Below are 25,957 nucleotides of genomic sequence, written 5' to 3'. Positions count from 1 at the left end.
TAGAGGGCAGCAGATGCCTACGCTGGCTAACACGATATGTGCAGGTGCATGCTAAAACATTTGGGGGCTTATTTCTATAGCTACAATATAGATTTATGATCATCTACCACTATTTCTCCAGTGATTTGCCCTCAGAAGATTTGTTGAATTGTGCCTAATCAATTCACAATCATAGGCATTGTTACATTTAGACAGTCTGATGGCTTTTAAATATTTCCCATTTTGAAATTAAGAATCTGCCATTTTAATATTGGTTCCCCATATTTTCCATTTACTTGTCCTAGTCCACATTTGACACCCAGCAAATAAGGATTTTAACCCAAAATCTCAATTTCCATATTCGTTGTGCATTTTTCTCCTGAACCCAGTGCCACAACATGTTTTAAATAACAGAGATGAGTATCCGGGTATGGAAAAAGTGTGTGGTCATGGCCATATATGATCAATGACATCAGCCAGAAAAAAAAAAATCTTGTGGGGTTACCCCTAAAAATTATTACCAGACCCTTAGTCAAGCATGCAGGCTGGCTGGCCAGGAAAAGAAGGGGCAGCAAGTATGCACCCCTTCTTTCCTGAATTATACCAGGCAGCGGCGTCTCCAGCTTTCATATCTAATGGGCCCTTTCACATGTTCTGCAGTTCTGCCCCACTGTATTGGGGCCCCCCAGGGTGGCAGAAAACAAGAGATATATGTCACCAGCATACCAAGAAAACATAAGGGTCCAAAACAGTGGGAGAACTATCAGGGTTGCAAAGGTTGTCTTGCCACCGGGCCCTGGTGTTCTGCCACTGTGGGGTTCCCCAGCCTCCTCTTGCTGTCCTGCCCCTGCTATTGACAGCGCTGGTCTGGCATCTCTTGGAATCTACAGGCTGGTTTTCCTGTCCTAAGGACGGGAGAAATCAGTCTGTTTTTTCAGTAACTGAGAGTCCTGGTGGAGTCCTTCCTGCAACTAGCTCTTCTCCCTGCCAATGAGGATGCAGGGGAAGGAGCAGATCGGGTGGCCGTGGTTGTGTGAGCGCTCGCATTATGCAGTGTCAGCGAGCAGAGGGAGGGGGTAGGAATCACCTGCAGGAGCTGACTGGGGACGCTCTCCTGTGTTACTCCAGCGGCGGCCCGAGTAAGATGCGGCGCATCCGCTATGAATGCAAACTAAAAGACATTGCCTTTTTGTTAAAAAAAAAAAATGTAATTGGGGGGGCACATGGTGGGGCACAGCCTAATGTTGGGGGGGTCAGGGCCCCCTCTCCCTCCCTTAGGGATGCCATTAATACCAGGCCACATGTCCTTAAAATGGGAAGGGTACCCTGCCAAGGATCCCCCTGGCAAAACACTATGTCTCCATGTTAATGGGGACAAAGCCCTCTTCCCCACAATTCTGGCCGAGTGGTTTGGCTGCGATTGGCGCTGCTCGGCTCCAGCGCCTCCCCCCACATCAGGCCAAACACAGTATTGCACACGCTTTGGCAGGAATCAAGCTCGTTTTGTGAGACAACACTCGCAAACCAAGTTACGATTTTTAAAAATACAGTGCTCGTATTGCGAAACGCTTGTTAACTGCGTTACTCGCAATCCGAGGTTCCACTGTATTTTCTTAAATTTTAAGAAGTGTAAGTATCTGAATGTGACCTGGTATCAGCCTCTTGCAGTCCATGCACAGTATGGATGGATTTTGAGAATATAAAGAACAAGGTGTCAATCAGTTCATGTGTTGACAGAAAGTATGCTGATAGGAGGAGAGAGCAGAGTGTCAGAAACAAGCTCATCACTGTGCTGATTTTCCTTTCAGTGCCCAGTAACAGGTGGGGATGAGTCTAGCAGGACCTGGAATTAAGGTAAATATTACCGTAAAAGCGGGTTTTCTTTTTTATCTTTCATCTGCTATTCATTTTTATCTTGCTATTTTTGGCTGAAGATCCCCTTCAAGTTTATTTCTCTTATTTCACATCTTGGAGTCATAGGAACCATAAGGCTTTTTCAGTGAGGATACAGACAACAAACCAAACCTGTAGGAGGTTCTACCATATTCCATACCTCCCAACTTTTTGAGATGGGAATGAGGGACACCTTAGCAAAAGTAGACAAACATAGGACACACCCCCTGCCATGCCCCCTTAAAGGAGAATTATACAAAAAAAACAAAAAACAATTAGTCAAACCCACAAGTGCTTTTTTTTAACCATTACTCTTTCTTTATACTGGCTTTTGAAATTTACAAATGCAGCAATATAGAAATTGAATGAAAGGTTTAGCACTGGGAAACACTTCTTGAAAGATAAAAAGTGCATTTTATATACAACTATATGGATCAGACCAAAATGAGGAACAAATGAGGAGAAAAGAGGACATTGTTCCAAATCAGGGACAGTCCCTCCAAATCAGGGACAGTTGGGCGCTATGTTATACTATTCTATACAAAACTTAGTCCCAGCTACATTAGACCCCTTTCACACTAGAGGCGTTTTTCAGGTGCTTTAACGCTAAAAATAGCGCTTGTAAAGCACCTGAAAAATGCCTCCCCTGCAGTCCCAGTGTGAAAGCCAGAGTGCTTTCACACTGGGAGCTGCGCTGGCAGGACGTTTAAAAAGGTCCTGCAAGCAGCATCTTTGGGGCTCTTTAGGAGCGGTGTATACACCGCTCCTAAAGAGCCCCTGCCCATTGAAATCAATGGGCATCGCCACCGAAGCACCAGAAAAGCGCGGCGACAGCTGCGCTTTGTGGGCGATTTTAACCCTTTATTCGGCCGCTAGCACCTCTAAAAATAGCGGCGCTTTACCGCTTACACAGCCGCCCTGTCAGTGTGAAAGGGCTCTTATATCTGTTCTCACTTTACTATTCAGGAAGTACAGGAAGCTAAAAAAAGGGAGAATAAAAGAGTTCCATTGGTTTCAGAGTTTTGAGTGCAGTTGTCCACAGGGGATGGCTTGGACTGGTGTCTCACAGGAACATAGTCAGACGAACGTGCAGATGGCTACAGCAATCACGTGGTACAGGGCCGTTGTGATTGGCCCCGTACCATCTGATCACTGTGACCAATCACAGTGATATCAATAGTAAAAAATGCTATCATGAATGGATGCCATAGCAGGTGGGGTGTTGAGCCTTAGCAGGTGGGGTGTTGTTCTAGCGGGAAGAAGCGAGGCAGGGACTTGTACACTTTTTTCCTGTGAGTTTCTCCCAGTGTGCATTAAAAGCTGCAGCTAGTCCAACAGAGCCTGTCTCATTTCCTGGCTGAAAGATGTCCACCATTATCCAGCCTTACTGTCCCTGACCCACCCCTTTTATTCATTGGATTTCAGTTCTTTCAATCATGGAGGCTTAGCATCACGTGTGGATCTTGCCTTACGTGGCCTTCATGTACTTTTCTCCAGCAAGATCGATGCGGATGGTCTGATCCTTATGGTATACCCATTTGATTCTGTGCCAAGTATCATGGGCCATCTGCCACTGGGCTTTGGCTGGCACATTCTTCTCCCGCATACTGTACATGGGCACCCACCGGGTTCACAGTCTGAATCGATGTAAACCTCTGCATGGCTGATAAGTATAGAACTCTCACTCTTTCTATTCAGTTCCATCGCTGCCCCTGAGGAGGAATAATTCAAAACGCATTGGACAATCACCTCCATTCACTCCACAGTTGGTGGCCATCACAACAACCATACAATTTATAGATAAATTTACAGTACCTATAAAGATAAATCAAAGAAGACCAAGCTCCCAAAGTTAAAGCTAACAGGAGACAAAGCTGCATGCCACAAGTTCTGATATACAACATAAAAATAGGGTAGATGAATTGATAGCAAATGCTAAATCTAAAAAAAAAAAATAAATCATATAGACCCAATGTGCCATAAACAAGTCATGCATTTGGCACTACACATATACAAATCATAAAGTGCATCCAAGTATAATCAAAAACAGCGCTCATGTGCAAATATAGGTTGAAATAAATAAGCTTAAAAGTAAAAATAAAATAAAATAAATAATATATATCTAATATATTGTAAGTAAGTCATGCGTTTAGTACAACGCATGTACAAATCTATGCAATGTTAGCCTGTAAGTGCAACCAATTAAAGTAAGGACCAATGCACATGTGCAAATGTAACTTGAAACCTTAAGAAAGTAAATATATACACCAGAGTCAAAATGATGCATAACTTTGAGTGTAAAAAAAAAGTCCACTACTTCTGTGAAAATGTTATTCCGGCAAAAAAAAAAAAAAAATCCTTCCAAGCAGTTCTCTCAGTGCGAAGTGTTCCGAAAAGCCCCAGTGGAAAAATGCTTATCCCAAAGCCATGATTCCCGATTGCAGAGCAGTCATGAGAGATCTGTTTGAATTAGCCATACAGCACAACTCCTCCTCGACACATAAGAATTTGAAATTCCGACTCACAGTAATGACCACCATATATGGATAAGAAAAACATTCACACAGTAGTTTAAATCTAAAAAACCTCTTTATTGTTAAAACTATTAAAACCACTTACATTCTAAAAGATATCTTATGATTCTGTTGGCCCAGCTGACACTGGTCCTGGCCCTGCCCTGCGAGTTTCATCAGAAGTTGACGTTCCCTTTGGGGTGCTGTACCAAATGCCTTAGTGAAACTTAGATACACTGCATCTATTGGCCTTCATCTATCTAAATTACAGCTTACCTACTGTTAAAAGGCTGGTTTGGCAAGAATGGTCGTTCATGAATCCATGTTGGTTACTACTAATGACACTATATTCATTAGCAAATTCTTGGGTATGGTCCTATCATTCCTTCCAATAGTTTATTTACTATTGATGTTAGGTTGACTTGTAAGCAGGTTCAGCTGGGAACTCTGGAGAAGTGTGTATTCATGCCCCTAGATGCCAACAGAGGTATTTCCCTAAACCAGATTGTCAGCACCCAAGGCAGGGCAAGTAATTTGCGTCCCTAACCCACAGATATTTAGCGCTCCCTGAGTCCCCTCCGCTTAGGATGTACCACTCTTTCTTTTTGTTCTCCTTTCTTTCCCTTTTTATCTCTCTCTATCCTAATTTCTTGTTTTTTTTTCCCCATCCCTCTCTCACCGTCTTTTTTGTTCTTTCTCTTATTCTTTCTCTCTCTCTCTCTCTCTTTCTCTTTGTTCCTCACCCTATTTTCCTCTCCCTTCTATGTATTCTCTATTTTTATTTCCTTCACTTACTCCTTGGTGGGGGGGTGGGGGGAATGGGATGAGTGGCAGTGCTGGTGGGAGGTGGGATCAGTGGCAGTGCTGGAGGGGATTTCTGATCAGCCAACTTAGGTGCTCTTGATCAAAGTCATCTGCTGATCTGAGAACGGTAGTGTGGACTTTTAATGGCAACAATAATCACAGGTAGTGTTACTAACTGTGTCTCCGACTTCGTGGTGTCTCGCAGCAGTGACACCTATGCCTGAAATCAGGAGAAAGGGTCTCCTTCAGCCCCTCCCACTTCACATTCCTCACCAGTCAGCTGACCTCTAGTCACTTCCCCCCAGCCATGCTCTGAACTGAATGGGCGGCTGTGAAGAGGCTGAGTGGGCAGCCACAGGCTACAGGGACAGCCGTTCTGGGCAGCGGCGAAAAGACTGGGAGAGCAGTGCAGGCTTCAGGAACAGCCCAGGATTCGGTGACCCCTGGCAAATCGTCATTCGATCCCCGAGGGGGTCCCAACCCCCAGGTTGAGAACCACTGCCCTAAACACATTAAGTGGCATCAGTTGTTTGAACATTTAGTTTTAACTCTTTCTTTGTGCTCCACTTGTTTTGCAATCTGGCAGAACATCTTTAGCTTCAGTCAATTGTCACATGCAATAGCATTTCTGAGCCGATGCTGCATAGCTTGCACCGGACTCCACCAGCCGCTACCCAAAACTAGTCCCATAGACAATGCTATTACACTTTGTTCCACAAACCCCCTGTTTCCTAATTGGGAGACATGTGGTAGACTTGATGTCTTTTGTAACAGGATATGTTTTTAAAGGTTTTGAAAATGTATATAATATAGATATGTTGATTGTTTTTAAAAGAGTTTTCAAGTGTATATTTGTTCATTGGAGAGGTATTTAGAGTCTCGCCAAATGCAGTGTTGTCTTTTGAATAATTTCATTTGGGGACGAGACCCTCCAATGACAATAGTAATTTAGAACCATTCCCATGTACCTAACACTGAGCTAACCAACCCCCATATTACAAAGCCTACCCAGCATTCACTAGAGCGCCTAACTTCAAAGTCAAGTCCTTCATGCTTTGTCTTGGCTGGCATAGCTTGCTTTTTTCTCCTACAGGTATACATGGAACGAGCATACTGCTAAGGATGAATGTCCCGTGTAACCTCCAGCCAGTCTCTGTCAGAGCTTACCCATATTCTGGATCAAGGCTGCACATGCCACTCCACCTCAGGAATTATAACCTATTTAACAACCAGGGCTGTTTCCCACATACTGAAGCTGCTGCTATCACTTGAAAGGCGCATACCCATATTGGGAACACAACACTTCTTTAGGCTGGATTCACATCTATGCATTTTTAGTGCTTTTTGCATTTTGCAGATTTGCACTACAGAACGTGTTCCATAGGAAATCATGTTAAATTGACTGCAAATCTGCAAAATGCAAAAAGCACTAAAACTGCATAAGTGTGAATCCAGCCTTACAGAGGCACAGCCATGTGACAAATTCCGGAATATGACAACTGGGCCATGTAGGTGTTATGCCCTGTACACACGATCGGACATTGATCAGACATTCCGACAACAAAATCCATAGGTTTTTTCCGACAGATATTGGCTCAAACTTGTTTTGCATACACACGGTCGCACAAAGTTGTCGGAAAATCTGATCATTCTAAACGCGGTGACGTAAAACACGTACGTTTGGGACTATAAACGGGGCAGTAGCCAATAGCTTTCGTCTCTTAATTTATTCTGAACATGCGCGGCACTTTGTGCGTCGGAATTGTCCACGGTCGGAATTTATGCGAATGGATTTTGTTGTCGGAAAATTTTATAGCCTGCTCTCAAACTTTGTGTGTCAGAAATTCCGATGGAAAAAGTCAGATGGAGCCCACACACAGTCGGAATTTCCAACAACAACAATTACCTGCATCCCAGTCTTAATCTGAAGGGTTCAATATTGGGTTGGCCCACCTTTTGCAGCTTTAACAGGTTCAATTCTTCTGGGAAGGCTGTCTACAAGGTTTAGGAGTGTGTCTGTGGGAATGTTTGACCATTCTTCCAGAAGCGCATTTGTGTGGTCAGGCATTGATGTTGGACAAGAAGGCCTGGCTCGCAGTCTAAGCTGTAATTCATCCCAAAGGTGTTCTATCGGGTTGAGGTCAGGACTCTGTGCGGCCAATCAAGTTTCTCCACCCCAAAATTACTCATTCATGTCTTTATGTACCTTGCTTTGTACACTGGTGCGCAGCCATGTTGGAACAGGAAGGGGCCATCCCCAAACTGTTCCCACAAAGTTGGGAGCATAAAATTGTCCAAAATGTCTTCGTATGCTGACGCCTTAAGAGTTCCCTTCACTGGAACTAAGGGGTCAAGCCAAGCCCCTGAAAAACAACCCCACAACATAATCCCCCCTCCACAAAATGATTTGAGCCAGTGCACAAAGCAAGGTCCATAAAGACATGTATGAGCGAGTTTGGGGTCGAGAAACTTGACTGGCCTCAATCCGATAGAACACCTTTGGGATGAATTAGAGCGGAGACTGCGAGCCAGGCCTTTTTGTTCAACATCAGTGCCTGGCCTCACCAATGCGCTTCTGGAAATATGGTCAAACGTTCCCATAGACACACTTCTAAACCTTGTGGACAGCCTTCCCAGAAGAGTTGAAACTGTTACAGCTGCAAAGGGTGGGCCAACTCAATATTGAACCCTACGGACTAAGACTGGGATGCCATTAACGTTTACGTGCGTGTAAAGGCAGGTGTCCCAATACTTTTGACAACATAGTATATTTCCCAGCACCTATCATCTGCCTCAGACATTACAACAATAGGGTTCATTCTTCCTTCAATGATTTTTACACATTGTACAAAAACAATTGGGCAATCTGATAATGACCCTTTTATGACATCCTTATGAGAAAAGGTGAGAATATAAACTACAGTGGAAACACAAGTCTTGGGAGTTTCGGAGGAATAAAATTAATAATTAGGTGACTTAACCAGCACCTAAAATTGCAGTTTTTGGTTAAACTAAGTGACAATGAACAGTTGATTATTGGATGACAGGGGAGAAAGCAGAATGAGCAGAAGGGTGACCTCATCAGAGTTCTGCTTCTGGATCATTGTCCAGTCTGTAAGCTGAGGGTGTGTGTTTTTACCAGAGTTCTTAACCCAGCTGTGTTGATAATGTCGTGGCAGTCAAGGACCTGGCTAGGCCAGTTAGATGAATTACAAATCTTTTGGTAGGTAAACCAGTTGCCTTTTGTATTTCTCTTGTGTATTTAGCTTTAATAAACCACTATGAACTGAATGTATTTTAGAACAATCTAGGGAACACAAACATTTGTCCCAGCTAACTATTTATACACTTATGCTGCGTACACATGAGCGGACTGTCCAGCAGATAAGGTCTGATGGAACGATTCCGTCGGACATTCCGATCGTGTGTGGGCTTCATCGGACTTTCATCGGACCTTTTCTGTTGAAAATTCTGGACCTAGAAATAGAACCTGTTTCAAATCTTTCCGACGGACTCGAGTCCGATCGAAAAATCCATTCGTCTGTATGCTAGTCCGACAGACAAAAAAGGACGCAAGGGCAGCTATTGGCTACTGGCTATGAACTTCCTTATTTTAGTCCAGTCGTACATCATCACGTTCGAAAAACGATCGGACTTTGGTGTGATCGTGTTTAGGCAAGTCCGTTTAGTTAGAACTCCGTCAGAACTCCGTCGAAAAGTCCTTCGGAGTTCAGGCAGACGAGAAGACCACTCGTGTGTACACGGCATTAGGCTGTCAGCAACAGCATTAGAATTATATACCGACCGTGTATCAAATTGACTGCATTTAATTTGATAGCCCAGGCACACTGAGCGAGGAAATACATGACATAAAGAATACACAAAATGTGTAATAACTAGGATACATGTGTTCATTTTTATATTGGTAGAGTGTGAGACACTTAAATGTCTTTTTACAAATGAGGGTTGTCACATATGTCCTACATGTGCAGATTATAGTAAAGCAAACAGGAATTCCTATAGCATTGATCCACTAGAGTACCAGTCAGCAGAGGCCTTCACACTAATTACCCGTACGCACGATCCGAAAATCTGACAAAAAATACCGCTTTCGACGCGATCGTACGAAAGTCAGATTGTTAGTACAGAGCTTTCGAGAGCCGATCACGACAATTCATCCGATGTTATTCGATCGGACAATCGCAAAAATTTTACTCGTATGGTACCAGATCTTCCGATTTTTGTTTAGTCAGTACATTTGTTATCCGAAAATACAATACAAATACACTACAACACAGGACATCACTTCCGATTTTTTTTTTTCTGTCGTACGAGAATTTTTGTGACTTTAGTAACCTATTCAATTTCTACTTGTGACTATTAAGCGAAAAAAGTCAGACGAACTGTCGTCCGATTTTCGGATCGTGTGTACGGGTCATTACTCTGAATGAAAGGAGACATTTAACCGTCAATGAATTGCTGAGGGAGACAAATGTCAGACACATTACCCCAAGCACCTAGCAGAACTGCTTAGTTTACATGCCCAATAACAGAATAAGCATACAACCTGGGTCCACTGCACCAAAATCATCCAAGCCTTGAGGGATGTAAGGAAAAACTCTATATGCCATAAAAGTTGTGGAAATTAGGGCTTAGGAGCAGGAGATATCCAGATAGATAGTGTATGATGGGAGCAGGTTCAAGTTCAGTCTGAGCAATCAGACTTGGAAAAATAAGCTACTGCATTCGTTTTCACCGTTATTATTGCAGAGGATGATCGTAATTATGGTTCATGTTATGATAATAAGAAATGAAATGTAAAATTTGTATGCATGTCTGGAGATTCAAGGTTACATTATTCACAAATGACTAACTTGATCTATGTAGGAAGATGTTCACTTAGCTTAGTGAATAAGGAGAAGCTGCCTTTACTTCACTTATTTACTTACGTCAAGAAAAAAAAAATCCATAATTTTTATTGATATTTCTCTGTTAATGACATGATTGGTTAATTAACCACTTTTTGTCATTTTTCACATACACGTTAAAATCAGCATTTTTTTTCGCTAGAAAATGATTTAGAACCCCCCAATCATTATATATTTTCTGAAAGCAGAGGCCCTGGAGGAAAAAATGGTGCAATGGTTGCAACTTTTTGTCACACGATATTTGTGCAGCTATTTATCAAATGCAAATTTTCAGGAAAAAATACAACCTGAATGCGTTTTAGTGCACAATATAATACTCAAAGTTCTGGTAAAATATAACATTTCATGTTGATGTTGATTAAATAGGTACCAAACATGTCAAAACATGGCAACAAACTACGGTACCTAAAAATCCCCATAGGCAACGGTTTAAAAGCCTGTACAGGTTACCAAGTAGAGTTAAACGTGAGCTCTGGTGCTACAATTATTGCTCTCACTCGTTGTTGCTCGTTTGTGGCAATACATCACATGTGTAGTGCAATCACCGTTTACATATGTGTGCAGGACCTGTGTGCACGTTTGCAATTATGCAAAAGCACAGGCAGGGGTGCATAAAAGGTTTTAAACATTTTTATTTATTTAACCACTTCAGCCCTGAAAGATTTTACCCCCTTCCTGACCAAAGCACTTTTTACAGTTTGGTACTGCGTCGCTTTAACTGACATGCGATGTTGTACCCAAACTAAATTGACTTCCTTTTTTCCCACAAATAGAGCTTTCTTTTGATGGTATTTGATCACCTCTGTGGTTTTTATTTTTTACGCTATGTACAAAAAAAGAGCGACATTTTGAACAAAAAACAATATTTTTTACTTTTTGCTATAATAAATATCCCCCAAATTTAAAAAAAAACACATTTCTTCATCAGTTTAGGCCGGTATATAGTCTTCTACATATTTTTGGTAAAAAAAAAAACGCAATAAGTGTATATTGATTGGTTTGCGCAAAAGTTATAGCGTCTACAAACTATGGGAAAGATTTATGGCATTTTTATGGCATTTTTAAAATTTTACTAGTAATGGCGGTCGATCTGCGATTTTTAGCAGTATTGCGACGGACAGATCGGACACTTGACACATTTTTGGGACCATTGTCCTTTATACAGCGATCAGTGCTATAAAAATGCACTTATTACTGTATAAATGTCACTAGCAGGGAAGGGTTTAACACTAGGGGCGATTAAGGGGTTAAATGTGTGTTCCCTCAGTGTGTTCTAACTGTATGGGGATAGGACTGTGTAGGAGAGGAGACATATCGCTGTTCCTACTTACTAGGAACAAACAACATGTCTCCTCTCCTCTGACAGCACAGGGAATTGTGTGTTCACACACACAAATCCACATGCTGGCACTCGTGCATGCAATCGCGCGTGGCCGGCGGAGATCACGACCGCTGGCCACGCGCATCAGGTCCCCCGCCGAACCCTCTGGTGGCTGAAAAAGGGAAGGACGTACCCATACGGGATTTCCCCCAGGAGAGCCATTCTGCTGTATATCTGCGTGAGCTGGTCAGGAACCGGTTAAATTAACATTTTTACACTTTTTTTTCAACTTTATTGCTATCACAAGGGATGAACAATATCCCCTGTGATAGCCTGGGCAGTGACAGGTCCTCTTTATGGAGAGAACAGGGGTCTGTTAGACCCCTGAACCCTCTTCTGCCCTCCAAGGATCAATACCAGCCAGGTAAACAAATACTGAAACTTGCAGTTACTAAATCCTCATAAGTAACGGCTTCATTTGTCACAAAGGAAGGGGAGGAAAGCATGTTACTCCTTCTCCTCTGTGAGCAGCAGGCCTGACAGTTTGTAGCAGTCCCAGGCTTCCTAGTGGAACAGTAGAGCCCAGGAACTGTCATGAGTGGGGGGTGGAGCCTTCCGAACCCTGATGGCTTTTGGCCTGGTCGGATCATTTCCTTGAATCTGGCTCTACCAGAAAGGAAACCTCCACATATCCTGGATTGCACTGGCCCTAAAGTCCTCTCAAGAAATCTATCAAAAGTCTGCCCAGACAGATTTGGAAAACTTGTGGCTAAAGATATCAACCAGTCAATCTTTTTTGAGTTGGCTGACCCTGCAGAGAAGCTGAGTATTTTCCAGGAGCTGGTTGAAGTGGCCCTTTATGTGGTAGCACCCCGTAGGATGAGATCCAACCCCCGTCCCCTGGGCAAGAGCCCGCAATGGTTCACCAAGGAGCTTACGCTCCTCAAACAGCAGGCTCTGTCCAGGTAAAGACGCTGGCGGAAGTTCTATCTGGAAGATGATAAAAAGCTGCATTTGGAGGCCCTCTATTTTTATAAGAGGGCTATAAGAGAGGCTAAAAAGACCTATTTCCGGGAGCGAATCAGGAAGGCAGCCAACAGCATGGCGGAACTCTTTAAGATCTCTTCTGAGTTAACCCACCCGGAAGCTACCAGCTCTGCTCCTAAGGAGTCACAGAATTGGTGCCATGAGCTTGTCGACTTCTTTGTCTCTAAGGTTTAGACCATTAAAGACAATATCATCAGGCCAGAGATTGTGTAGGAGGACATCTGCCGAACAGTGATGGCCCCTGGACTGTCCTGTTTCCAACTGGTAACTGCTGAACAGGTGGTTATGGTAATTGCCTATTTGAGACCATCTTGCTCCCCCCTGGATGTTTGTCCTGCTGGTTTAGTTAAAGAAACCACTGTTTTTCTTGCCCCCTTTATTGGGGAGATAGTTAACTGCTGCTTCAGGACACGCACTGTCCTGGGCGTTCTGAAACGGGCCATGGTCTTGGCCCTGCTGAAGAAGCCAACCTTGGACCCTGCCGTCCTGGGCAACTATAGGCCAATTTCCAACTTGCCTTGGCAAAGGTGATGGAGCACTTGGTGGTTATACAGCTACAGGCTTATCTTAAATCTTTCTACCTTTTGGACGAATTCCAGTCCGGATTTCGACCTGGACGCGGAACAGAGAAGACCCTTATCTGTGTTTATGATGATGTCCTTCACAGTCTGGACAGAGGTGACTCAGTAGCACTGGTCTCTTGGATCTGTCGGCCGCGTTTGATACCATAAACCATACAATTTTACTGGAGCAGATGAGATCAGTTTTGAGCGGGTTGGCTTTGGCATGGGTGGCCTATTTTTTAGAGGGCAGAGTTCAGGGAGTTAAGACTGGCTCGTTTTACTCTAAGAACACCGCCTTGGACTGCAGAGTGCCACAGGGTTCTGCTCTGTCTCCTCTGCTATTCAGCATCTATATGAGGCCTCCTACCGACCTCCTAAAGACCCACACTGTCTAGTACCATGTTTATACGGATGACACCCAGGTTTACCTGAGGATTCCTAGGAACCAGCCGGCTGATGCCACCTTGCCAACTGTCTGGAGGCCGTCAACATATGGATGTCCACCAATTTTTTGAAACTCAATGGTGGAAAAACTGAAGTGATCATCTTCAGTGATCTGGTTATTCCTCCAGATATTCCACCTTGGCCTCCCTCATTTGGTTCTCCGAAGGCGACCCCCCACGTTCATGAGTTGGGATTCGTCTTAGACTCAGGTTTAACCCTGGACCCTCAGGTAAATAAGGTGGTCAGTGCATGTCACTGGCAGCTAAAACCCCTGAGGGTGTTGTTCAAATACCTGGATCTTCTGGACAAGAAAACCGTCATCTGTGCCACGATAGGCAGCTGCCTAGACTATTGCAACTCATTATATTTGGGATTGCCAAAGAAAATAGTGCAGAGGCTTCAACTCATACAGAATGCTGCGGCAAGTCTACTTATGGGAGTCCCTTTGAGGGATCACATAACCCCCGTTCTTTGTGCCTTGCACTGGCTGCCGGTTTACCATCGTACTCTGTTTAAAGCAGATTGTATCATGTTTAAAATCATGAGAAGCTTTGCTCCGAGTTACCTCTATTCACATTTCCACAAACGAGTTCTGGGCAGATCACTTAGATCGAGCAGAAGAGACCTCCTCCACATCTCTGTGCCTAAGAAGACCCGACGTGGTGGTCGAGCTTTCTCCAGGAACTCCGCCAAGCGCGTCAGGACTCTTTGGGGTAAGACCACACTATATCAAGATACCTCTCAAACCAACTCAACTCTCAACCCTGTAAAAGTGATGGTGGCAGCTGTAAAGCCATTCAGATTCCTTTTACCGGAAAGCCAGCTTAAAAATGTAATAGGGTATAACCACTTGTTCTCGGGGCCACATATAAATATATATAGCAAATTGAAGATGTGTAGCCCAATGTTCATATAAATTGCTCTTTTACACATTTATAAACATATATATATATATGACCTAAGGATGGCAAGTGGTTAAAGGGAACAATGCTTCAATATATTAAAGATGAAATTGTTATTAATGATTTACAATGTTGTAGCCTCTCTTACTTGCTTTTACATGTGTGTATTGTTTCCTTTTACATCACTACTGTACAATATGATCTTGACAATTTCTCTAATAAATTTCCAAAAATGAGGTGGCTATGCTGCCTTACAAAGCCTCCCTCTAGCCCCATCATAGCCATCTGATGTAGTAGCTCCCAACCAGGACTACATACACACAAACAAGGTAAAGAAAGGTTGTGCAGTGACAGGATGGCTACTTTGTCCACAAGCATTAGATTGACAGCTGATTTCATAACCTAGGTTCGCATTCCCCTGGCTGTAAGTTTGGGAAATCGATATAAGAGAAAAACATCAGGTTCTAACAGGCTAAAAAATATTGGGGTTGATTTACTATAATTGGAGCGTGCTAGATTTGGTGCAGCCCTGCATAGAAACCAATCAGCTTCCAGGTTTTTTTTGTCAAAGCTTAATTGAAAAAACTGATGTTTGAAGCTGATTGGCTACCATGCACAGCTGCACTTTTGGTAAATCAACCCCATTGCCAAGCTCTATTACTGAAAAAATGGCATAGTACTATTGGCAAAATGTATTTACAGCATTTTTTTTCCATTACTAATGAGGGCATAATACTACTCCAATCCAAACTCCACCCCTTTAGTAATAATCAACTTTTTAGATCAAGAAGCTTTTTCAACTGATTTAGATCTGAAGTACATTTTCCAAGGCAAGGGTAAAATAAATGATATTGTAGATATTGTAAGCAGTTGTATTATTTCACAGCAGATCAGATACCAAGAATAGTTCTTACACAGTACAGAACAGTAAGAAATTGAGCATAAAAATGAAAAAGGTCCTGTGAACACAGATTCCAAGCATCATGTTTGTGAAAGTAAAATAACAGTTTACAACTGTGCAAAGTACCGTATTTAAAAAAAAAACGTACATTTTAAATAAAGAACTTTGAAGCAACATTAGGGTCACAGCTCATCAATGCGGCCTCACCGGTGCCCATCTGCAGCCACTAAATTGTCCAATAATGCACCCTGCTCAGTGTCCATCTGCAACCATTAAATTGCCCAAAAATGCAGCCTGTTCAGTGCCCATCTGCAGCCTCACCTTTCCCATCATTGCAGCCAGGCCAGTGTTGTATTACAGTTTTGGATTATCCGCGCTGTCTCTGAGGGAAGAGGAGGAGCGAGCGCCGCTGAATTACACAGAGCCGTGATCTCCTGTGTACCAGGCGCTCTGTCACTCACAAGCACGCCTCCTGGCCTCGCTCATATGATAGACAGAACAGTGGCCCAATGTGGGACCAGGAGGCGTGGCTGTGTGTGACGGAGCGCCGGGTACACAGGAGATTGCGGCTCTATGTAATTCAGCGGCGCTCACTCCTCTTTCCCTCAGAGACAGCAGGGATTGGTGTATAACATGCACCCACGATTTCTCCCTGATTTTCAGGGGGAAAAAGTGCATGTTATAAGCCGATAAATACGGTAATTCATTTATTACATTATTAAGAAGGAACTTATCTGCCCAAGACAATAAAAATAGAAAAACAGCAAATCTAAGCAAGACATGAAGCTAATCAGAGTGCTATACAGAAGCTACGACTGTCCTCAAAATCAAAAAGTTAAATTAACTCGACCATAAGTTGAGTTATAAGTAATCCACTGCTGCCAAAATCGAGGGAGCACCTCACATAGTTATTGGTAGAGTCCTTCCTGAATCTGTGCAGCTTGCCGCCCCCCCCCCCCCCCACCTCTCTGCTTCCAGTATCACCAATCAAATTAAAATGAAACTTTAATGATTTTTTACCACAAAGTGAATCTCTTATAAAATAAAGCGCTAGTGCTTGTGCATGTGCGGCTCCCTCCCAGTCCCACCTTATACTTACCTGAGCCCATTCTGGATCCAGTGCTGTACCTGAGAGTAGCAGCTCTCTCTGTTCTCCCCATCCTCACAGGGCATATTGAGAGCAGCGGGAGCCTGTGTCAATTGAGGATCGAGCCTGCAGGTGTGCCACAATAGGAAGCCGCTTCCAATGGAGGCACACAGAGAGGAGGAGGAGCCAGAAGTGCCAACGGGGGGACCTGAAAAGAGCAGAATCAGGGCTGCTTTGTGCAAAATCAAAAAATAGGGTTTACAATCACTTTAATGTCTATAGGTATTTTAGTACAGTTAATGTGGGAAGGTTGCAGGGCCTATACACCTGTTTTCCTATTTTAGTACAGCAGCTGGTGATTATTTTGGTTCACTTCACTGGTTTTTGAATTTTTGGGATCTATTTTTTGAACACTGAATTGATTTATTATAGCATGGAGGGAGTATTATTTTTTTTTTTACAATTGACAATTTTTATTATTTTTCAACAGAAGAAAAATTAACAATTACAGCACTATAGTGTTGGGTACAGGATTAAAAAGAAGTCATAGTGTCACATTTCAATTTGGCACATAGTCATCCAAACATTGGACGGTTAAGCCTGGTAGTATAAACAGTTAGTAATGAAACGGAGTAGATTAACTAGACAGTTAAACGTTTCATACTTTGTATCCATTAGTACCCTTTACATATGTATATAGTTTCAAAAAAAGGAAAGAAAAAAAAAAAAAAAAAATTTAAAACCGTAAAAAAGAGAGAAAAAAGAGAGTAGGTAGAAGGGGGAGAGAAGAGGGGGGGGGGGGGGGGGGAAGGTCGCCACCCATCACCGAACCCGGGACACGCCTGTGGGGGACGGGTTATAGGTACATGAATGACCTATATCATTAAGTCACAGGGGTCTCAAACAGAACCCAGGGTTCCCAAATACGGTTATGTTTCTCAAGAGTGTCATTTAATGAGGCCGTAAGATATTCCATTCTTTTAACATCTCTAATCCTGGAGTGCAGCTCAGTCAGTGAAGGAGTCTCTCTTTTTTTCCATTTTAGAGCCACCAGGCAGCGTGCTGCAGTAAGCACATGGGCTAAAAGTTTTTTGGAGGTTTTTGAGAAGGTGGTAGGCAGAAGGCCTAAGAGAAAGATCTTCGGATCTAGAAGCACTCCAGTATCAAAGATAGACTGGAGTAGGGATTGTACCATACTCCAGTAAGGGCTGATTAGAGGGCAGGTCCAATAGACATGAAATAGTGTTCCCCTATCTTTATAGCATCTCCAACAGCGAGAGTCGGCTGTGGGATATATAGAGTGGAGCAGGTCAGGGGTCTGATACCAATGGAATAGTGGGAGTATTATTTTTAATGGTTTTTGGTCAATTATACTTTGGCTCTTTTTTTTAAGTGTTACATATTGTTTTGCATCTCTTTTTTTCACTATCTTCCTTTTATGGCCAAAAGTTAGTGGACCCATAATGGTTACATCTATTATCTTCTGGCAAGCTTTCTCGGGAGAGTGGAGGCTGTTATTGGGGGAGGGGGCAACTACATTTTAATGCCCATGGTTTTGGAATGGAATGTCCAACACATTTTTATAAGCATGATGGCCATGTGTTCACAAACTTCTGGCAATATAATGTATACAATCTTTGTTTTACAAAAAAAGCACATGTAGCGGGCACCTACTTTTAGGTAGGTGACCTTTCTTGTTAGCTTTCTATATTAGGTAAATTTAGACAGGCTGATGCTATTTGCAGCAGGCCTGTATTGTTTGATATCTCTATTTGAGTGACAGGTGTTTATGTGTTGGTCTCGGCCAATCATTCATTTGTTTGGTAATCCTGGGACTCTCATATAAAAAGGGGGGTCACGTAGTGCCCGGGAGTTGGGAGTCTGAGCCTGAGTCCAGCCCGGCTCTGAGGAGCGGGAGAGCCAGCCTGGCTCCCGGAGGGGGAGTTGGAGGGTTTCCCCTCCGGGGAGCCAACGGAGCTTCACCCTAGCGAGAAGGGTGGAGGTTCGGTCCTCATGGAGGAACAGATGACATCTTGCCACGTGTAGTCGTGGATGTCATAGGCCACCACTGCGGGGAGGGGAACAGGCCACAAAGAGATAAAGGGAACTGAGAAACATTGCGGATGAAGTAGCAACAAATCGGAAGGAAACTGGGCGATTGATCGTTTATGAGTGGCACATAGACTATCTATCACGTGAGTGAAAGCCCAAGGGAAACGTACTGCCAGAGACTGAGGGTTGTTGGTGCACAAGTCAGTGAGATGGGCAGTGATGGCCTATGACTTTGAGTTCAGCATTGCCCCGGGATTCCAATCAGTCAAGCAGGAGGAGTTATTCAGATTGGCTCTCCTTTAGCTAAAGCTGGAAGTACCATGTCGGTGGGAAGTAGTGGTAAAAGGGTAGCGGTGAAGCTGCAAGTACACATGTAGAGATATGGATCGTTCTTTAAAAGTTATCCTGATGAAGAAGTTATTCAGAGTGACTCTTTATCAACTCATTCTTTATTAAATCTACTTCCATTGTCCCTGATAGAAGAAATCATTGAGAAATGATTTCTTGATTGTCCGCAATTATGCACAGTTTCTCTTGTATGACTCATGGAAAAGTGACAATGTAACAGAAGAGCATCTCAAAGAAAGTCCTTCTCCCATCCCAGTTTATGTTGATGAATAAAGCATTGAGAAAAAGCATTAAGGACTGTGACTTTTAAATCTATGGGCTGCGAGGGTTGAGCAGTAAACGTGAATTACAGTATAACAATATTCAGCAGCTCCTTCGGGGTTAAGCGCTACACACATAAATGACAAAGGATTCCCAGGGCACTATGTGTTATCTAAAGAGACAGCACAGTGAATAGCATGATCTGGAACTCCTTTATTACTTTTGTTTGTTTTATTACTCCTACAAACCAGCTCCTCTTTCCAATTCTTTAAGCAACTGAATTCTTCCAGGACAGCTGAGAAGCTGTCATGATATGAAAATTACTAATCTTTGACTTACTGGGGAATAGAAAACTGAATAATATCAATATGTAATATTTTATATTTACCTAAAAGACTAAAACAAAAAAAATTATAAGTAAATTTTTAAATGAAATTAATTAACATTGACCAAAATAAATATATAAAATAAGTAGAAAACAAATATACACTTCCCTAACAATGTTCAGGAGAGGTTTAAACGAGAAGCTCGTTTGACTGTACTTCTCCTAAGGATCACAGGAGTGCAATCCGTTTTGCACTCCGGTAACCCGTTTTTAGTGAAGTCCGCTCTCTGCTGAAGTCCCCAATGTCAGTCCAGGCACCGTGTCATCCCGACAATGAGAGTCTGGATCAACCAGGTGCCGGGACTGACTCCCGGCTCAGCCTCTCAGTGAGCCGCTGAGAGCCTGAGACGGCCGCTCTGCCCCTCCACAGCGCAGCGCTCCAATGAGCGAGGAGGGAGAAGAGCAGAAGAGCAGAAGAGCAGAGAGCTGTGACTGACAGTCTTCAGGCTGCAGCTCACTGAGCTGTGAGAACCAAGCGATCGGCAGTGTTCGATCGATTGGTTCTCAGTGTAGAGGCTCCGGGGGACAGATGCAGCATCTACTTAGGTAAATATTAATCAGAAAAAAATGATTTCCTTTACTCCTCTTTTAATTCTGATTGGTGGCAGCTGACACTTTAAGCAAGGATTTTCATGGTAGGATCAACAGGTATTATTTTAATGAAACCTGCAGATTTAAAAAGATAAAAAAATGACTATTTAAGCTACATTAACATATTAAAGTTTTTAGTGATTAGATTTACAGGTACTTTAACCACTTCCCAACCGTCTCACGCAGATATACTGCGGCAGAAGGGCATGTACAGGCAGATTACCGTACCTGTACGTCGTCCTTCAAGAGGCGTCTTGCGGGCGCGCGTGCCCGCCCACCGGGAGTTCCGTGAGCGTGACTGCGGGTCTCGCGGACTCGATGTCCGCGGGGATACCCACGATCGTCTGACGGAGAGGAAGAACGGGGAAATGCTAATGTAAACAAGCATTTCCCTGTTCTGCCTAATGACACTGACACTGATCACTGCTCCCTGTATTCGGGAGTGGTGATCAGTGTCGTGTCACACACAGCCCCTCCCCCCCACAGTTAGAATCACTCCCTAGGACACACTTAACCCCTACAGCGCCACCTAGTGGTTAACCTCTTCACTGCCAGTCACATTTACACAGTAATCAATGCTTTTTTAATTGCATTGATCGCTGTATAAATGTGAATGGTCCCAAAATAGCGCCAAAAGTGTCCGATCTGTCCGCCATAATGTCGCTGTCATGATAAAAATCGCTGATTGCCGCAATTACTAGTAAAAAAAAAATATTAATAAAAATGCCATAAAACTATCCCTTATTTTGTAGATGCTATAACTTTTGCGCGAACCAATCAATATACGCTTATTGCAATTTTTTTTTAACCAAAAATATGTAAAGGAATATGTATCGGCCTAAACTGAGGAAAAAAATTTTTTTTATATATTTTTGGGGGATATTTATTATAGCAAAAAGTAAAAAATAATGTGTTTTTTTTCAAAATTGACGCTCTTTTTTTGTTTACAGCGCAAAAAATAAAAACCGCAGAGGTGATCAAATACCACCAAAAGAAAGCTCTATTTGTGGGGAAAAAAGGATGTCAATTTTGTTTGGGAGCCACGTTGTACAACCGCGCAATTGTCAGTTAAAGTGACGCAGTGCCGAATTGCAAAAAGTGCTCCGGTCTTTGGCCAGCCAAATAGTCCGGGGCTTAAGTGGTTAAGCCATTATACAATGTAACAATAACTTACTAAACTTGGTATGTTAAAAAAAAAATTGCCTCACAAAAATCACAAGACCAACCATCTGAGAAAGAAAGATAACATATCTGAAGGAACATATTTTGTGGTTCTTTTTTTGTTGTTGTTGCTGTAATGATACTGAGGAGGTGAATATCTCAAGCCATAGGTGTTACAAATGTTGTTCACAACAAATACTAAATTAAGCTATCAAGAATGTTTATTTATTTGGTTCCCCTTAATGGATGAAAACTTAGAAATGTGCATAGGTTTAAGGTGTGATCAAACAATTACCCACATTGGAATTTTCAGATTTAAAGAAACTCTGCTTCAAATCTATTTGAATGCAAACTTGGCTGCAAAGCAAATCCAGAAAAATTAAATCTGTTTGAAAAAAAACTTGTTGCCTGGAGAGGCGAGGTTGGGGGTGCAGGAGTCATAGTCAGGTATATGTTGAAGAATTTGAAAAATCAAAGTTGTGTAGTTGTGTATCATCCCTCCTCCTCAGTATGTTATACCCTGCAAGTTTGATCCAGAAACAAAAAAGCTCTGTTATTTAAACCAAAAGGAACTTTCTCCTTCCAGGGAAAAAGTGACAGTGGAGGTTGTTCTAGATGCTGCACCATTCTTACTGATCCCAAAAGTGTCAAAGTAGATATAATCCCTCTCCTATACTCAGTGAAGTGAATAGCCTCAGATGATACACAGAGATGAAACAAATCTCCCTACATAAGTTTTACATTTATATCTGCTGTCTTTCCCTTTCTACATACTTTAGGAAGTGCAGATCATGTTAGAAATGTTGTTTCAGGATTTAGCAGTGGGAGGGGAGCATATTGGAGGAAAGGCACACACCCCCACTGCACATAGGCAGAGGAACGAAGAACATGCAGAGCTGTACTGTGAATAGACAAGCTCTCTGCTTATCTACCTCTAAGATCCCTGCCTGACACAAATTTCCAGCTGCTGTTATCTCCTGTGTCAGAGAGCTTGTGAGAAGAGACTCAGCCTGATAACAGAGGGACGGAGCAGCAGAAAGATACAGCACACAGAGCTTTGGAGAGAGAGAGAAGTAAACACTACAGATATATGTGCCCAGGTTAGTTTTTATCCATGGAGTTTACAATCACTTTAAAGTAGGGTGGATACCCACTACAAATTATTGTGGTTATTTAGAAAATTTGTTAATTTCTGTATAAGTAGCCTCTGTAGTTTTAGAAATTGGGACAAAATTGTTAATTGGTTATATTTTGAGGTCTATATATTCTGGTTATCAAAATCCTTTGACTTTGTTGAACAAATCAAGTGCTCTCCTGCATTTTTTTTAATTTACCTAAATCACATAATAACATCATCATTTTGTTCTATGCATAACCTAACTCAGATATATATATTTGCCATGCAAATGTTTGATGCACAAAAAGACATTTCTATGATCATCTATACCTCCCATCTGGATATGTCCATATATAAGTTTCCTGGGTCATGAAAAAGTCCACAACCTCATATTTTCTAGCTGGAAATAAACTTGTGCTGACCATAAAAAGGACCCTCTAATGATGCTCCCATTTCATGGGATATTACACCATAATGATAATAACCCTCCCATTTGCATCCGATCTTCCAAAAGACTTAAGGAAATTAGCTTCTGCGCCACTTAGAAGGGCTAATTTATGGCTAGAGAGAGGAACCACTGAAAGGTAACATAATGAGTATTTGCTGGATCACCATGGTCGTCTTACCATGGTGTGAAGGCTGAGAGCAGTTGTTGCCAAAAATATATATGCCGTCCTAATGCAGAATGAAAAAAAAAAACAAAACTTGTATGTTTGCACTGAGTGTAAAGTGAGACAGCCCTTTATGGTCCTGTACTATGAATTTCTTTCTGCCAACCTGAGCTGAAAGGAGCTAGAAAACTCTGCGTATTTTACTTTCAGAGTTAATGGGAATAAAATACCTCAGTGGATGAGTGCAGATGTGTTTGATACAAATAGTCATTTTCCTATTTGCTGCCTCATTGAGCATGATGAATGATTGGAGTCAGAGAAGCGGTGTGATAAATGGCAGCACCTTGGCTCCATTGCATGGCCTATTGATTCTCCTTCTTTATTACTCCTACAACCCAGCTGCTTGCTTTGCCCTCCCCACAGCCATGGGGGGAGCGATCTCTTCCTAGAAGAAACTCAATTTATGAATAAGGGGAGATGTGAAATTTTAGCTAAGCCCCGTTTTTTTTTTTTTTATTTCATATGTTTTGATAATCATTTAAAAACAGGGGCTATATTTAATGATTACTAGCAAAAGACCTGTTTGTTGAAAGGAAAAGTGATTCAAGGGAATAGCAGATGGTATAGTTTAGTAAAGCTAACCAAATTAATATAATTATTAGCAACAGCAAATATTCACCATCGCTTATTAAAGGGTATCTCTAGTTTTGTTAATAAATCAATATAACGAACACAATTCATAATTGTGTTTTTGTAATTTAGTGTTACTAGCAATTCAATTTCTAGTTTCACATGCGAACAGCTATTATTTTCCAAGTTTGGCAAGAATATGTAAATATGGCTATCTTGTATTGAGGGATTTCTGCATATTGTTGACCACATAATACTTCCAGGAATTTAAATTCCAGCTCGCTTCAGCATCAGGGACTGGTCTTGTCACTATAGCAGAAAGACCGTCCTACTCAGCACTCAGGTAGTGGTAAGTGTCTGAAGGTAGTAAGTAGGCAGTAAGCAAAAGGAACGTTTGTGCAATTACATTTTCTAAAATCTTTGCAATGTATGTATGTAATTGGTATAATACAGGAAAAATTGTGTGCGCATCTATGTCTAACCCCAACAACATATAAATAATTAAAGCTAGCCAGCACTGGAGAGGATTTCACACCCAAATTCAAAAATCAAAACCAAATAATAGTGCAGCACTAATAACTCTATTAGAATAAATACCTATACCTTAAACTTACCAAAGCATAAAAACCATATTATTATGCCCCCGTTCAAATCGGGCTGATTTCACATGTCAAAACACATGTCAAATCGCCACCAACGGCACCGTCCAAATCTATGTGATGCCACACCGATTCCCCAAAATAGTTCCTGTACTACTTTTGGCGACTTCAGGGGCAATTTCAATAGACATCTGTGCACAGATGAACCCGCACAGATGGCTCTGAAATCACTCCCGAAGTCAGACTGAAATGCAGATTTTGAAATTGTGCGAGTTCAGCTGAACTTGCACGATTTCAAACCCGCATTCAGTGTGAACCCAGGCTCATTCATATAATTGTCCTAAAACACAAAAGATCACACTATTCAAAAATGTCTTCAAATTCTATGTTCAGTAAGATTTCCAGCACACATGAGGTAATATTAACAAGGTTCACTCCCAAATCTTCATAAATAGACCTCTTACAACAAAAAAGGCCTATAAGCGCATTTGTCCTCAAGAAAGGAAAGGGGGGTTCCGCCACTCCTCATCAACTGCAACATTCAAACTTGAAAGGATTCTCATTCACCGTTTCTTCCCAAACTGACAATAGCTCAAAGAGAAGGATAAAGCATAGTTCTCACTGTTATCATATAAAAATATTTCTAAATAAAATTATTACTCTAACAAAAATACCATGTGTCGTACAACAAGAAGTGCAATAATCCAAGCTGTTCATCAAATGGCCCTTCACACCATACAGTAATCCAGTTTGTTCACTCCACACCCAAGTGCATCAAATCTGCTTACCTTTACCAAATGACCCCTTAAATTACAGGAGGTCCAACAGAGCTTCTCAAGTGTAAAAAGAGGTCTATCTTCCCATAAGCCCAATCTTCCCTGCAGCAGGCAACTCAAAGGTAAATCACTCCAGTCCTTCCTTGCAAGCAACCATAAATCATAAAAAGACCTCCTACAACAGAAAAGGTTTATAAGCACAAACAGCAGCGCTAGTCCAAGTATCTGCATGCATAATGTCACTCATGTGGCTCTGCCCTAACGTGTTGTGTCCGATCAGGGACTTCTACAGAATGCATCGGGGCGGAGTCACACAAGTTATGTTATTATGCATGCGGCTACATGGACCACCGCTGTTTTTGAGCAGAGTTACAAAGATTGTAAAGTTTGCTGTACAGCAAGTTCTCTGTATGATACAAGCCACTTCTTCTGACAAGCTTGGGATTGTCTTTAAAAGTGTGGCCAATAAAGTCTATCAGTATACACTATGGGCCCACTTCTCCTTTCTCTTTGAGTATGGTTGCTTGCAAGGAAGGAGTGGAGAGATTAACACTTAAGCTGTCTGTTGTGAAGAGAATTGGGCTCATTAGGAGATATACATTTTTTTACACTTCAGAAGCTTATTTAAGGGGTTATTTGCTAAAAGTGAGCAGATTTGATGCACTGTTTTTATTACCTTGTGACACTTTTTTGGTGAATTGGTAGGTAGGGGTGCTATGTACTCAATACTCATTTACATGGGGGGGGCCAGGATCTGGGGGGGGCCCCTTTTTAAAGGGGGCTTCCAGCTTCCGATTAGCCCTTTTTCTGCAGACCCCCACAACCACCGGCCACGGTTGTGGGGATAAAGCTCTTGTCCAACATGGGGACAAGGTGTTTTGGGGTGGGGGGGACGGAATCCCCCCTGCCCTAAAGCACCCACCTTCCCATGTTAAGAGCATGTGACCTGGTATTGGTCAAGGGGGGGGCACTCGCTCACCCCCCCCCCTTTCCTGACCTGCTGAGAGTTTCATGCTCAGATAAGGGTCTGTTATGGATCTTTGG

This window comes from Aquarana catesbeiana, linkage group LG01 (assembly GCF_042186555.1).
Source record: "Aquarana catesbeiana isolate 2022-GZ linkage group LG01, ASM4218655v1, whole genome shotgun sequence".
In the NCBI taxonomy this organism is placed as follows: Eukaryota; Metazoa; Chordata; class Amphibia; order Anura; family Ranidae; genus Aquarana; species Aquarana catesbeiana.
This window is presented reverse-complemented; position numbering follows the sequence as displayed.